The 16,091-nt window shown below is 42.4% G+C and overlaps 1 protein-coding gene across 10 annotated transcripts in view; it reads left to right on the forward strand.

Moving 5' to 3' along the window:
* Positions 1-16,091, forward strand: part of kcnma1a (potassium large conductance calcium-activated channel, subfamily M, alpha member 1a) — a 1,078,085-nt gene that overhangs the window by 468,027 nt on the left and 593,967 nt on the right. The window lies entirely within an intron of this gene.

A 16,091-nucleotide genomic window follows, 5' to 3' on the forward strand; every position in this document is an offset into this window, starting at 1 on the left:
CCTCCAGTCTCAGATGTCTGCGCTCCTCCAATTCCAGCCTCCTGCACATCCCTGATTTTCATCAGTCCAATATTATTGATGGGGCACAGTCAGCTGAAGGCACTTCATCCTCCTTTTTAAAAAAAAATGTTTATTCTCCTTTTTCACATTTTCTCCCAAATTTACACCCACCAACAATAAACAATAATCAGTAACGAATATAATGTCAATCCCCATATCAACAACAATCCCATCTTCCCACCAACCCCCAAACAACTGCCCGCATGTTAACATAAACAAATAACAAAAAGGAATTGGGAATCACCTATAGTCACCATTAACACACAGTCCCCATCCTACAACCCTCCCAACACCCTCCCCGCCCACTAATGTTCGATGTTATCCAATTCTCGAAAGTGCATAATAAATAACGCCCATGAATTGTAGAATTGTAGAACAAAAAGACGAGGTGTTGGGTGTCTTAAAAAATATTAAGGTAGATAAGTCCCCAGGGCCTGATGGGATCTACCCCAGAATACTGAAGGAGGCTGGAGAGGAAATTGCTGAGGCCTTGACAGAAATCTTTGGATCCTCACTGTCTTCAGGGGATGTCCCGGAGGACTGGAGAATAGCCAATGTTGTTCCTCTGTTTAAGAAGGGTAGCAAGGATAATCCAGGGAACTACAGGCCGGTGAGCCTTACTTCAGTGATAGGGAAATTACTGGAGAGAATTCTTCGAGACAGGATCTACTCCCATTTGGAAGCAAATGGACATATTAGTGAGAGGCAGCATGGTTTTGTGAAGGGGAGGTCGTGTTTCACTAACTTGATAGAGTTTTTCGAGGAGGTCACTAAGATGATTGATGCAGGTAGGGCAGCGGATGTTGTCTATATGGACTTCAGTAAGGCCTTTGACAAAGTCCCTCATGGTAGACTAATACAAAAGGTGAAGTCACACGGGATCAGGGGTGAGCTGGCAAGGTGGATACAGAACTGGCTAGGTCATAGAAGGCAGAGAGTAGCAATGGAAGGATGCTTTTGTAATTGGAGGGCTGTGACCAGTGGTGTTCCACAGGGATCAGTGCTGGGACCTTTGCTCTTTGTAGTATATATAAATGATTTGGAGGAAAATGTAACTGGTCTGATTAGTAAGTTTGCAGACGACACAAAGGTTGGTGGAATTGTGGATAGCGATGAGGACTGTCAGAGGATACAGCAGGATTTAGATTGTTTGGGGACTTGGGGGGAGAGATGGCAGATGGAGTTTAATCCGGACAAATGTGAGGTAATGCATTTTGGAAGGTCTAATGCAGGTAGTGAATATACAGTGAATGGTAGAACCCTCAAGAGTATTGAAAGTCAAAGAGATCTAGGAGTACAGGTCCACAGGTCATTGAAAGGGGCAACACAGGTGGAGAAGGTAGTCAAGAAGGCATACGGCATGCTTGCCTTCATTGGCCGGGGCATTGAGTATAAGAATTGGCAAGTCATGTTGCAGCTGTATAGAACCTTAGTTAGGCCACACTTGGAGTATAGTGTTCAATTCTGGTCGCCACACTACCAGAAGGATGTGGAGGCTTTAGAGAGTGCAGAAGAGATTTACCAGAATGTTGCCTGGTATGGAGGGCATTAGCTATGAGGAGCGGTTGAATAAACTCGGTTTGTTCTCACTGGAACGAAGGAGGTTGAGGGGAGACCTGATAGAGGTCTACAAAATTATGAGGGGCATAGACAGAGTGGATAGTCAGAGGCTTTTCCCCAGGGTAGAGGGGTCAATTACTAGGGGGCATAGGTTTAAGGTGAGAGGGGCAAGGTTTAGAGTAGATGTACGAGGCAAGTTTTTTACGCAGAGGGTAGTGGGTGCCTGGAACTCGCTACCGGAGGAGGTGGTGGAAGCAGGGACGATAGTGACATTTAAGGGGCATCTTGACAACTACATGAATAGGATGGGAATAGAGTGATACCGACGCAGGAAGTGTAGAAGATTGTAGTTTAGTTGGGCAGCATGGTCGGCACGGACTTGGAGGGCCGAAGGGCCTGTTCCTGTGCTGTACATTTCTTTGTTCTTTGTTGTTCTAACCCCCCCCCCCCCCCCCATCCTTCCCCTCAGTTCAAACTTAATCTTCTCAAGAGTCCAGAATTCCAACAGGTCCCCCCGCCACGCCAGGATCGCCTTAGAGCGATCAACAAGGCAAAGGCTACAACATCTGCCTCCGCACCCATTTCCAACCCTGACTGGTCCGACACCCCGAATATGGCTGCTCGAGGGCCCGGCTCCAGTTTCACGTGCACCCCTTTAGAGATTACCTTAAAAACCTCCTTCCAGTAAGCCTCCAGCTTTGGACAGGACCAAAACATATGCGTTCACACACATCTTCTACCCCCTCAAAGAGCCGGCTCATCCTCGCCCTTGCGAAGTGTGCTCTACCACCTTCAGCTGTACGAGGTGGAGTTGGTCACTCTCCGGAGCACCTCACACCAGAACCCCTCCTCCATACCCTCTCCCAATTCTTCCTCCCACTTTGCTTCGATCCCTTCCAGTGGTGCCTTCTCCTCCTCCAAAATAGCCCCATAAACCGCCGATACTACCCCCTTCTCCAGTCCCCCTGTCGTCAGCACCTCCTCCAGCAATGTGTAGGCCGGCTCCATCGGGAAGCTCTGTATCTCCTTCCTGGCAAAATCTCGAACCTGCATGTATCTAAACATTTTCCCCTGCTCCAGCCCATACTTCGCTCCAAGCTCCTTCAATCCTGCAAACCGACCCCAAGAAACACATCTTTTAGTGTCTTAATCCTCTTCTCCCATTTCCGAAAATTACCGTCATACTTCCGTGGCTCAAATCTGTGGTTCCCCCGAATCGGCATTTCCCTTGACCCTGCCCCCAACCCAAAGTGTTGGCGAACCTGCCTCCAAATTCTCAATTAAGCTATTATTACCGGACTCCCTGAGTATTTCCCCGGGGCCATCGGCAGCGGACTGTTGCCAGCACCTTAAATCCCGATCCTTACACAAACTCTCCTCCGTTCTGACCCACTGGGAATCAACCCCTCTGAACCAGCTCCGCACCTTCGCCACATTGGCCACCCAGTAATAATACATTTATGTGGCTTGGTATCAAATTAGTTTTGTTAAATAATGTGCCTTGCAACCTTTTACCCTCACATCTTTGGGCTGTGGGGGTGAGACCCACGGAGACAGAGGGAGAATGTGCAAACTCCACACGGACAGTCACCCAAGGCCGGGATTGAACCCGGGTCCTCGGTACCGTAGGTAGCAGTGCTGACCACTGCGCCACTATACCACCCTGACCTTTTACCCTCTTAAAGATGCTTTATGAATACAGGTTGTTGCTCTAATTGTGAGTGTCATTCGCACTAAATCATGGGACAAGTCACCATTTGAAATGTCAGGATGGGTGTCATGCTGCGCCTCACTCTCCATTACAACCTGCAGAAAGCACCTCTTGCAGAGGTATCGTGCTGCACTTGATACCTCCTGAATCTATCAGTTTAAACAAAAAGGATCCAAATAAACTCTGATTCAAGAATTCCCTTTAGTTGGTGACATGATTGCTTTTAAATTTGTTTACGAGATGTGACTGTTGCTGGCAAGATGGGCGTTTTTGTTTTCCACCAGCTGGTGGCATTGAAACATCTTCTTGAACTGCTTCAGCTTATATGACTAAACTACTTGCACAGCATTATCGGGTAGCAAGTTCCAGGAGTTGGACCCAGTGACGGGTAAGGAATGGAGACCTACTTCCAAGTTGGGATATTGTGCGATTTGGGAGGGGAACCTGCAAGTGGTGATGTTCCCCCATGTGCTTACTGCCCTTATCCCTCCCAGGTGGTAGAGGTCACGGGTTTGTGAGGTGCCACCCCGGGATGCCTTGGCAAATTCCTGCAGTGCATCGTGTGGACAATACACTGTGTGCCGATGGTGGAGGGAGTGACTGTTCAATGTGGCGGATGAGCTGTTAATTATGCCAGCTGCTTTGTCTTGGATGGAGTTCAAGCTTCTTGTGTTGTTGGAGCTGCACTCATCCAGACGAGTTGAAAGTGTTCCGTCACACTCCTGACTTGTGCTTTTAGTTTGATGGAAGAGCTTTGTGTGGTCAGGAGGTGAGTTACTCAGCAGAGAATACCGAACGTCTGCTTTAGTAGCAACAGAATACCAGGCAAGCGTACCTAACCTGGAATGTGCATGTCATGGATGATTAGTTATATTTTAATTTAATGGCACAATAGGCTTCCATTGTGCTGTGATATTTATGTCTCAAATGAGTGGTATATCTGCTCAGGCTAAAGACTTTTTTGTTTCCATAGTGATTTGTTTTAGTTTTGCATACAAGTTACATCGAGTCTATAGAATTGAACCAGACTAATCAGTCTAACTGGTTTATGTCAGTGCTTATGCTCCTCGTGAGCTTCCTTCAACCCCTTACAGCATATTCTCCTATTCTTGTCTGTATCATGTACTTATTGACCTTTCCCTTCTCAAGGGCAATTAAGGATGGGGGATAAATGTTGGCTGAGCCACTGACACCGACATCCCATAAGCAAATAAAAAAAGCAATTTGCCTGAACAACTCCTTGTGGGAGTATGTTGCATATTCTAACCACTCTTAGTAAACACTCTTCTTCTGAATTTTCGTATTGGATATATTAGAGACATTTCGATGATGTCTGATTTTGGACCTGTCAATGTTTTCCACTTGCACTCTATCAAATCCTTTGATTACCTTAAAGACCTTGAGTGGAAGTTTGTATTTCAGCCTTGAATCTGAATGATAATTTCTATTTTTATAAAGAACTCCTATAAACACCTTGCTTTAAGTGTACATTTGTATCCTTTCAAACATTGCATTTTATTCCAAATGCAAAATAACAGATAATCATGACCAGATATTAGTCTGGAGCCTGAAATTAGCACTTAATTTACTGCCCTGTAAATACAATTACTTGGATTTGTGTGGGTCGTATTTTAGCGTTAAGTTGATAGGCTTTGCTTTAGATTCCAGACTACCCACGCACAACACAATGAGACATCCACAACTACTTGAAAATCTAGATTACTGATGCTAGAAAGGTGATTCCTTGCATGCTCAGACTTGAAATACCTCATTACCGTTTCAGCACCATGGACAGATACGGTGCTGCTGTTTCAGCACAGGGTTGATAGCCACATTTGAAATAGTCTACTCCCATGCCCCTATTTTATCATAGAATTTTGAGTGCAGAAGGAGGCCATTCGGCCCATCGAGTCTGTACCGGCTCTTGGAAAGAGCACCCTACCCAAGGTCAACACCTCCACCCTATCCCCATAACCCAGTAACCCCACCCAACACTAAGGGCAATTTTGGAGACTAAGGGCAATTTATCATGGCCAATCCACCTAACCTGCACATCTGTGGACTGTGGGAGGAAACCGGAGCACCCGGAGGAAACCCATGCACACACAGGGAGGATGTGCAGACTCCGCACAGACAGTGACCCAAGCCGGAATCGAACCTGGGACCCTGGCGCTGTGAAGCAATTGTGCTATCCACAATGCTACTTATTGACAAGGAGATCCCAACACCCAATCATCTGCACAGGCTCAGTCTTCTACAAACTATGGCAGTGAGTGTTTGACAAGAGAGACCTCCGCAAGTAAGAAAAACGACCTACTGTACAGATCGGTTGTCGTTCCTGAGCTCCTGTACTGCAGTGAGAATTGAACTGTTAATCAGTGACACATAAAAGCACAAGAAAAATTCCATCAGCAATGCCTCAACCACATCCTCCCGAGTACAATGGGAGGACCGACAAACAAACATCAATGTCCTTCTTGAAGTTAACTCCACAAGCAATCTGGCAACTGCAATGGTCTGGACACTGTGTCCGGACCCAGTCTAGCAGCAACGTCCTTTAGGTCTCTGCCAGCCTGGTCAGCAGTGGGACATTGAAGTCTCCCATCCAGAGTAAATTCTGTGTCCTTGCCACCCTTGGTCTTTCCTTCAAATGATCTTCAACATGGAGGAGTACTGATTCATCAGCTGTGGGTGGGTGGTGGTAGGTGGTAATCAACAGGGGGTTTACTTGCCTGCATTTGACATGATACCATGAGACTTTGTGGGTTTCAGAGGCCATGTTGAACGCTCCCGGGGCAACTCCCTCTTCATTTTATACCACTGTGCTGCCATCTCCAGTGGGTTTGTCTTATTGGTGGGACAGATCATACACAGAGATGGTGATGTTGGTGTCTGGAACAATTCCTGTAAGGTATGATTTGGTGAGTATGGCCATATCAAGCTGGTGCTTGACTAGTCTATGGGACAGTTCTCCCAATTCTGGCATTAACTCCTAGATGTTCAAAGGAGGACTTTATTTCTTTCACAGAATGTGGCATTGCTGACTAGGCCAGCATTTGTTGCCCATCTTTTGAAAAGGTGGGAGAGGGTTGTCATCTTGAACATCTGCAGTCCATGTCTTTTAGGTACTCTCATGGTGCTGTCAGGAAGAGAGTTCCAGGATTTTGACCCAGTGACACTGAAAGAATGATGATATATTCCCAAGTCAGGATGATGTGTGATTTGGAGGGGAACTTAAAAGTGGTGGTGTTCCCATGCATCTGCTGCTGTTGTCCCTCTATGTGGCAGATGTTGTGGATTTGGAAGTTGTTGTTGAAGGAGTGCATCTTGTAGATTGTACACATTGTTGCTCAAAGCATTAAATTACTACTTAAATCTAAATCTCTCCTCTCTCTTCTGAGCTCCAGTGACTTATTCCTGCTGGCTTCCAGCTCCGGAGTCCTATGTTCTTCTGTATCCCGAGTGATCGAAACGCGCCTGAATGGTACAGGTACCCACCAGGAATATTGAAAATATTGAAAACTCCCCATTCCACTCTTCTGCTCTTTCTTGCTTCTAATAATGGCTTACCTTTTGATTTTCCCCCAGCAATTTGTTTTCTATTTGAGCTAAAGGGACAAGGAAAAGGCGACGGATTTACAAACAGCAAGTCCCATCGTAGTGAATGTAAATGACCTATCTTGCTGTCCCTCATCCAAAAATCCTTGGCGTTGTAGACATAAATCCTTGCTGAAAGTTGCGCTTTGCTAGCTTGTTGACTATATTCAGCTAAGGAATTCTATGAAGGAGAGGTTTCATGGGCTCTAGCTTTAGCCTTCTCAAAGGAAGAAGGCACAGGCCTCCAAAAGAAAATATTAGCAGGGAACAGAATATTATACTAGTATAATAATGTTCTTGTAAATGTTATGTCTTTATTATGTTGAAACCTTATTTTGAGCACTATCTTAATTAGCTTGGTGAAACAAGAATATTCATAGAATCATAGAATTTACAGTGCAGAAGGAGGCCATTCAGCCCATCGAGTCTGCACCAGCCCTTGGAAAGAGCACCCTACCCAAGCCATACCTTCACCCTATCCCCGTAACCCAGTAACCCCACCCAACCTTTGGCCAATCCACCTAACCTGCAAATCTCTGGACTGCGGGGGGAAACCGGAGCACCCAGAGGAAAAACACGCATTCAAGGAGAAAATGTGCACTGTCCGCACAGACAGTGACACAAGCCGGGAATCGAACCTGGGACCCTGGAGCTGTGAATCAACTGTGCCAACCACTATGCTACCATGCTGTCCTATCGATCAAAAGAGTTTTGAAATGGTCCTTGGATTTTGTTTATTAATTCTTCTGACTGCTGCTCTCTTCATTTTGGCCCTTTTTTTGGTAGCTATTTTAATTAAATATATTGTTGGTGTTTTATCAAATATAATGCTTTGGACATGATGGGTGGGCAAGATTTATATTAATTTAAGTACGTTTGGCAGGCTCTATCGCCTTGTAAATTAAAAGTAGTTTTCATCAGTTGAAATCATAACTTTCTGTCTCCTGGAAAGTGGACATTGGCACCACAAAATCTGTGTGCATCGCACAGAGCGTCATGGGTTGGATTATGTTGCAAGGTCACAACATCTCCAAGTTCTGGTGACATTAATAACTGCTGAGGCTTGGCAGTCATGATTTATAATGCCATTTGAACCATGTAATCCATCGAAATCTTATAAAACCGTATGATCTGTTCAGTGTGTGGGGAAATGGGTTGCGCAAATTGGGAAATTGCACAAGCACTTGGACTCGAAGTTTGCTGAGACACATTTCGGGTAAATGTAAATTCAGTGTTCTGAAATTAGTAGTTAATTCAACCACAAAGTAGCAGTGAAAAATGTCCTGATTTACAGAATACCTTTTTTTTAAAAAAAAATCATTTTATTAAGGGGCAATTTAGCCTGGCCAATCCACCTAACCTGCACATCTTTCTGGGCTGTGGGGATGAAACCCACGCAGACACAGGGAGAATGTGCAAGCTCCACATGGACAGTGACCCAGGGCCTGGATCGAACCCGTGTCCTCAACACCGTGAGGCAGCAGTGCGAACCACTGCCGCCCCAGAATACTTTTCCGGATTTTAATTAGGAATTCCTTTTAAGGAGCAAATGCCATTTAAACCTACTTGTCACTTGGGCAGAGCTGGTTCTTGGGATCAACTCCTTCTCATTGAAGAAAATGTGGGGATTGTCAGTTTTCTTTTTTTTTTTACAAAGCTCTAATCTCTCTTTGGTATATCCGACAAATAGTGACGGTCACATTGTATGTCTATCTGAGAGTAAACATGCGCCTTTGGAATTGCAAATTTTGAATGAAGAAGCCTTTTTATGTTGGTGGAGTCTCAATTTTCCAGACCAGCTCCCAGTGAATTCATAAACCAAGCATAATATTTGATTAGCAAGTTAGTTTTTAAATTACTTATTTTTTAATTGATCTGCTGTGTAAATTCATTCTGAGCCACAATGGCATAGTTAAGATTCTGATCCGTTATGTGGAGGATGTGGATAGATTATGCCATGCTTTCCATTTTTGTTTCGATTGCGTTGTGAATTAATTTATTTGGGCCCTGGTACAAAGATGTGACCAGGACGTCTGACTGAAGCTCAATCCTGACCGGAGTAGAACGCTTCTTGGCAAAATTGCTGCTTTCTTAACGGTATTTGTCTCTCCAGGTGAAATTAGCCAATTGGATAGCTCAAACACTTGGCGCAAGTTCAGTCAGTGCTCTCTGTCTCTCTGAAAGAAATGCACCAATGCGCATAAAAACGATAGTAACTGTACAGAGTGGTCACCAAGATAATCCCAGAATTTAGAAATTAAAGTTATGAGGAAAGACTTGTTCTGGAATGTGCCTACTGACGCAGAGGAGGCAAAACCTAATGGAGGGTTTTCTTCTTGGAGATTTAAAAAAATTATGAAGGATATTGATCATGAACAACTGTTCCCTTTGGCTAGGAACCAGTGGCATAAGATTGCCAATTTAAAATTGGCATAATAAAGTGAGGAGAGACGTTTGAAGACAATTCTTCACACATAATATTGGAGCATGGAACACTTTGTCATGGGAAGAGCTTGAAGCAGAAATCATTGCACCTTTTGGAAGAACATTGAATAAATATTTGAAAAGAGGGAGAGTTACAAGGCTATGGGGAGTGGGGAAAGTGGCAAAACGGAACTGAAGGGATTTACCGACAGTCAAAATTAATCATAAAACATCTAGTAAGAAGATTCAGCCACTTTCTTGACACAAAATACTTTCCCGAAGTGTTGAATCATAGGCCTATTATCTCCGCCTCTGCAATGCTGCTTTGATTTGCCATTTTAACTGAACTTGAACAGCTATTTTCTTGGATGCAAATTAGTAATTTAGAGCTTGTTTTGGATCTGGATTTGCTTTACCTGTGACTCTTAAAGGACACTAAATATGATCACACAGGCTTTAAATTGCTGCCAGAATGGTAAAACAAATTAATTCAAATCCTCAATGTATACAAGATTATTCTTTTCAATATTTTTTTATTTACTTTAGCCCCAAAATAATTTATACAAAAAAAATCAAATTAAGATTACAAAGAGGAAAAATGAGTGTCACTCATCAGTGACACTTTTTTTCTAAAATATTTAGAATGAAGATACTAGAGTAAAGAGGTCAATGACCGAGGTTCTGATTCATTTAGATATTTCAACCTTTTCCCTGTCAAATTGCTGCAAATAAACTGAACCCATCTAATGTCATAGAATCCCTACAGTGCAGAAGGAGGCCATTCGGCCCATCGAATCTGCATCAATCCTCTGAAAGAGCACACCACCTAGGCCCACTCCCCCATTACCCTACCTAACCTTTTGGACACTGAGGGACAATTTAGAATATCCAGTCCACCAAACCTGCATATCTTTGGACTCTGGAAGGAAACTGGAGCACCCGGAGGAAACTCATACGGACACTGGGAGAACGTGCAAACTCCACATGTCACCCAAGGTCGGAATGGAACCCGGTCCCTGGCACTGTGAGGCAGCAGTGTTTGCCACCGTGACCCCCAAAATGATAGCCAACCACCAAATGGGGAACCCTTCCTCCTGAAACTTAACACTTCTTGAATAATTTTTTGTTTTCTACCTAAAGGGGAGGGAAATATATTTTGTCCCCACCATAGATGATAATGCTGGGAACATAGGTTTTTGTATGTTTACACCCAAGGTTCAGATGAGGCATGCATATAAAGACCTTTCTACCCGGCCCCAAATCTCAGCAGAGGGATCCTCCTTTTTTTCTAAAAGTGTGAATATATTTCATACCAAAAATACCAAAATTAAATTGAGCCGAAACAAACTGTTAAGTGCCACCCATTAGCATTTTGGTCTCCAACTTGCCATACACTGATTTTGAAAAGCCCCCCCCTGCCAATCCTTAGCCTTTTCAACATTAATTAAGGGCCTACCAATTATTTTGGAACGCAAATTTATTTTATTCAAGCTGTGTGTTTTAAATAGAGAGCAGCTAACGCCAGAGAAGATGACTACAAGGCAATAACCTCACCCAGGGATTTTGATGCCATTATGAATGGTCCAGAGCAAAGTTTGCGCAGTTTATAAACCACCATTCCAATCCCAGCATGGTATTACTATGTGACCTTTGCAGTTTCCGCATCGCCTATCACTACAACATGTTTGTAAAATTGCCCGTTTTAAGCCAGTTGATGGTAAAGACAAGCAGCTGCTAAATGCTTGTTTATGTCCGACCAAGTGCATTTCAGTAAGGACCATGGTTTTACTCAACTGATTGTTGTTTTTTTTTAAATCTGAGATTTTGATGATGTATTAAAGAGCGTCACATCCTTGGATTCAGATTCCACATTTCTGAAGCTGGCTGATTAATTACTGCCTCACACTTCACGCACCATTGTACAGGTTCTACTTTCAATTCTTCCATTAATTGCTATGTCACAGTAACCTAACTGGAGGGCTCTTTGTTTCTCTCTATATCCATCCTAATAAATCACTGTCGATTTGTCGGCATAATGGAGACCAGAAACTATTCAGGTGTTCTGTTATACAGAATTATTCCTGCACCCTTTATCTTCCTACGTGTGGCACCACTATTTAATATTCGACCTGATAATTCATGTGCAATTTCAGATGCAGATCAAAACACGCCCCTTTTCTACTTTTAATTAATGTTCACACATTTCCCTTGTAACAACTGATGACCTTACTCATGTCATTTGCCCTCAATGAAGAAAAGCTAACTCTGGTAACTGCAAGGCAATAATCTCATCAAAAGTTTTGATGTCATTAGGAATGGTGACAGTTTGAGTAGTTAAGAAATTGCCATCTGAATCCCAGGATGATATAGTCGTAAAAACACTTGGATCTATTATTTTACTCTACCTGCACAAATTTAATCCATCTCCAATTTCGCCACTTGCCTTTGGGCTGACGGTCTGAGTTACAAAACTATCAATAACCAAGGCAATCCGGGTAATTGACGTGCATTGACATCCACATTAAATCTATGAATATGATGTATATTGAATAATAAATATGTTGATTATTTGAAGGTAATTTTCATTAGAGGAATGTTGGCTCGGACAACAAGAAAACTATATGCCCTTCATCAAACAGCGCTGTGGTGATCTTTGTGAGGCGTTTCCAGGATGGAAGGCGTGGTGATCACAAAGATACACAAAGCTCTTTTGAAGAACTAAACTAATTTTATTAACATGACTAAATTTGAGTTTGATGCTTATTGTAAATAGCAAACATGCATGTAAGAATTAAACTACACTTACTAACCCTATCTTTATCATAACTATTATATCTTAAATAGCTCTGCAGTACACTATGAATCTTGTCTTCTTCAGCTCCAAATCTAATCTCCTCCCCAAGCCCAAGAGCCAGTGCAATTTATAGTACTGTCCCTTAGCTCCCTCTAGTGGCTAGGCTTAACATAATATTAACTCTTCACATGCTGTACATTTGTATAATGTCACATGTGCCCTGGGAGTTTAGCTGCTCTCTGATTCATGAATATATGTGGTCTTGCTTTAATCTTTCACCTGAAGGACAGCATCTCTTACAATCCAGTAGCCCCTCGGTGCTACATGGAGCGACAGCCTAGCTTAAATGCTAAATGCTGGAGTGGGATTTACATCTGACAAAGATGCAAGGGTGCTCAGCCAGGCTGACCATCTTCAACAAAACAAAGTGTTCTACGGTTATGTAGTACAGAGCAGATGGTGAAAGCGGTGCTTGCATTGGTTAACAAGGTTTAGCTGGATTTATAACTGGAAAACTGATGAACTGTTTTGAAGAAACTATTTTGAACAAGTACTTTGGTGGGACCTTCTAGTTGTTTGTTTTGGTTAAGGGCATATTGCTAGACTGTGAACTATTGCTGAAGGCTTGTTTTTAAACTGTATCACTGGCCTCTATTGTGTACAGGATACATGTATATTGAATATCAAAGAGGATGAGAGCATGGTGGTAATTTTACTGGGCTAGAGGCCTGGACTGCTCCAGTGACATGAGTTCAAATCCTTTCATGGCAGCTGGGGGAATTTAAATCCAATTTTATAAATCTGAAATTAAAATGCTCTTCTCATTATTAATAATAATAATGATTGTCATTAACACTCATTTGATTCATGAGTGTCCTCCAGGGGAGGAAATCTGTCATCCTCATCAGTCTGGCCCAGACATGACTCCAGATCCACAACAATATGGCTAATTCTTAACTGCCCTCCGAAGTGGCCGAACAAGCCACTCAATTATAGCAAACCGCTACAGAGAGAAACACTCTGGGTTCTATCGACAACACATGGACTGCAATGGTTCCAGAAGGTGTCTCATTACTGTGACAATATGGATATTGTATAGTAAAGGAAGTGTTAACAATTTGATGTCAATGCATCTAGCCACCAGATGGCGATCAATAGCAGTCAGGTAGATCACGTGACACCCTTGATTCTGGAAGAAGGTGTTTCGGCGTGATAGAGAGCAGTCGGGTGTTCAGGAGATCTGCAGATAGAGTTCTAGCATAGTTTATTTAGCAACCCTTGTATCTTAGAGAGACCTTTGAATCCAGTTGTAGGCAGTGTTAATAAATTAGCTTTGTTAGTCAAAATAGCTTGATGTTCTTTGTTGAACACTACACTTCAAAGCCATCTTTAGCAAAAAACTGAGAACATCACAATTACTACTCCAGAATTTTTTAAAAAATCATATAAAGGAGACCATTCAGTTCACCAGGCCTCTGTAGCCTCTTGGAAAGAGCTGTTCAATTAGTCCCACTCCCACTCTCTTTCTCAGTAACCTGTGATTTATTTTTCCTTTATCCAGTTCCATTTTGAAAGTTACTCTTAAACCTATTTCCACCATCCTTTCAGGCAGTGCATTCCGGATTATAACAATTCGCTGTGTGAGGGAAAACAAATTCTGCTCATCTCCTGGCTGGATATTTTGCCAATTATCCTAAATTAGTTTCCTCTGGTTGCTGGTCCTCTTGCCAATGGAACCAACTTCTCCCTATCCTACTTATTAAAAAAACTCTCAAATTTTCAACACCACTACTAAGTCTCCTCTCTTGTATACGACTGTGATTGCATTTTGCTTTAATTGAATTTTTCTTGACCTGAATTTATCCAAGAAAAACTGTACCTAAAGGAGTGGACATCTGAGTGCTTTATTTTAAATATTGTACATTATCCATTCTCAATAAAAAACTAGCGTACGATGGTCATTCTCGTACTAATCCCTTTTATATATAAAAGTAAGTTTCATTTTTTAAAAACCCAATATGTTCTAGCTCTTTAAATATGCATTTGATTGCAGCTCATTGCATCCCAATATTCCCATCTTGTTGCATGCTATTTCAAATGCAAGGTTAGAAGTCCTCTTCAATGTGTATTCAGTGAGAGGTCTTAATTGAACTGATTTTAAGTCTGCCTCATGGTATGGTCACATGACTAAGGAAAGCCTGAGGTGTCAATCCGATTCGTTACATTTCAAAACCCAAACATGGGTTACCTGTATAAACATCCAAGTACAAATGCAGAGGTTTACGAGGCTTGTTTTCTTGTGAGAATTAATTTTCGAAGGAGAAGCACATGTCGCTCCAACTAATGGAGCCATATTTAAGTATTAGACTTGCTACTTAAGAGGATTTCTAACAGCCCCATTACTGCCCTAACTGCAGGTGGCCAATGAAATGAAAAATGAAAATCGCTTATTGTCACAAGTAGGCTTCAATGAAGTTACTGTGAAAAGCCCCTAGTCGCCACATTCCGGCGCCTGTTCAGGGGGGCTGGTACGGGAATACATGCAATACTTGCATGTTTCCATATTTACCCAGGTCAAGCCTACTTAATTCAGATCTATCATTGGTGATCTTTATAGTGGTTTCGGATCACCTGAGACCAGATGAAAACTGTCAACAAGGTCACTCAGGAGAGCACTGTCTCTCACCTCACCCCACTTTACACCAGCCAATGGTGCACCATTGTGTCTCAGTTCACGCCACCTCTTCCAACGCTGGTCTGCTCTGTACCCACAACCCCCTCCTTCATCACTCTGCTCTGCCTTGAGTCTGCACTCTGGAACCACCCCTAGGCCAGTAGACCAAAAACGACTTTCTTAGATTCATCAGTCTTCTCGAGACCCATGGCTTTGATCACCTCCCCGAACTCTTCTCTTAATCTCTGTTCAGTGTCATGACTCTGTTCCTATTTGTCAAAATCCTTTGGATGTTCTACTTTCTCAAAGATGGTGCATTCCTGCAAGTTGTTGTGGCTTTTGTGACCCTGAGCACAGTCTTTTACACTTCTCTTTAAAACCTGTCACCTCCATCTGTTGGTCTCCATTGTCTTCCTGTCCTCCTGTTCAGAGTACTCTGAGCATGGAAGGAAGTGACTGCTCATGCTAAACCTGGACTGTTCTCCACATTTCGTCTCCCTCTCCCTCTCTGATTCCGATTATTGAAATGTTTTATTGTTATGGTGCAAATGTTATTCTAAGCATATTTTCATGGAGACTAATGATGGAAAGTTTTTCAATGTTAAAGTGTATATAATTTGAAAATGTGCATGCCAGGTGTTATGATCCCAGTTGGTGGTATAACTGGACGGTAAGATCCCAGAATGGAAGCCTGGATCAAAAGACTAACTTTTGCTTTTCTTTTAACAGAGTAACAGGACCGCTATTTAGTTTTAACAACAAGAAAAAATATTTATTAAACCTGAAAACATGAAAATGCTTTCCCTTGATGATTTGCATTCCAAATTCCAGACCAGGTTTTCCAAATTACACTTTTAAACATAGCTTCTCTCCACTTTTAACAGTGAATCTAGACAAGGATTTCACACAAACCCCTTTAGGATTTCTTTGTCTTCACTGCTATGCAAACTGCTCACATTTGTTTTAACACTCTATTCCCAGACTGTATTAAAATGGCATCAGGCGTTTAATTTTGAAATCTGATTACTGCAATTGTCTCTTTAACTCAGAACACTTTGTTTACTCTTCCTTGAATTCTTCTTTTTTTAAAAATAATTTTTATTAAAGGTTTTCATAAAATATCAATAACGAAATGAGAAAGAAAAAAGAACCCAACAGGGTTAAGTACAAAACACAATCTAAAAAAGCAACCCCCCAAACCCCTCCCCCCCTCGTACCTAAATAATAAATTAACATTAACACCCTGACTTAAGACAACAGGTATATACACC

Source organism: Scyliorhinus torazame, chromosome 28, assembly GCF_047496885.1.
Source record: "Scyliorhinus torazame isolate Kashiwa2021f chromosome 28, sScyTor2.1, whole genome shotgun sequence".
Taxonomy (NCBI): Eukaryota; Metazoa; Chordata; class Chondrichthyes; order Carcharhiniformes; family Scyliorhinidae; genus Scyliorhinus; species Scyliorhinus torazame.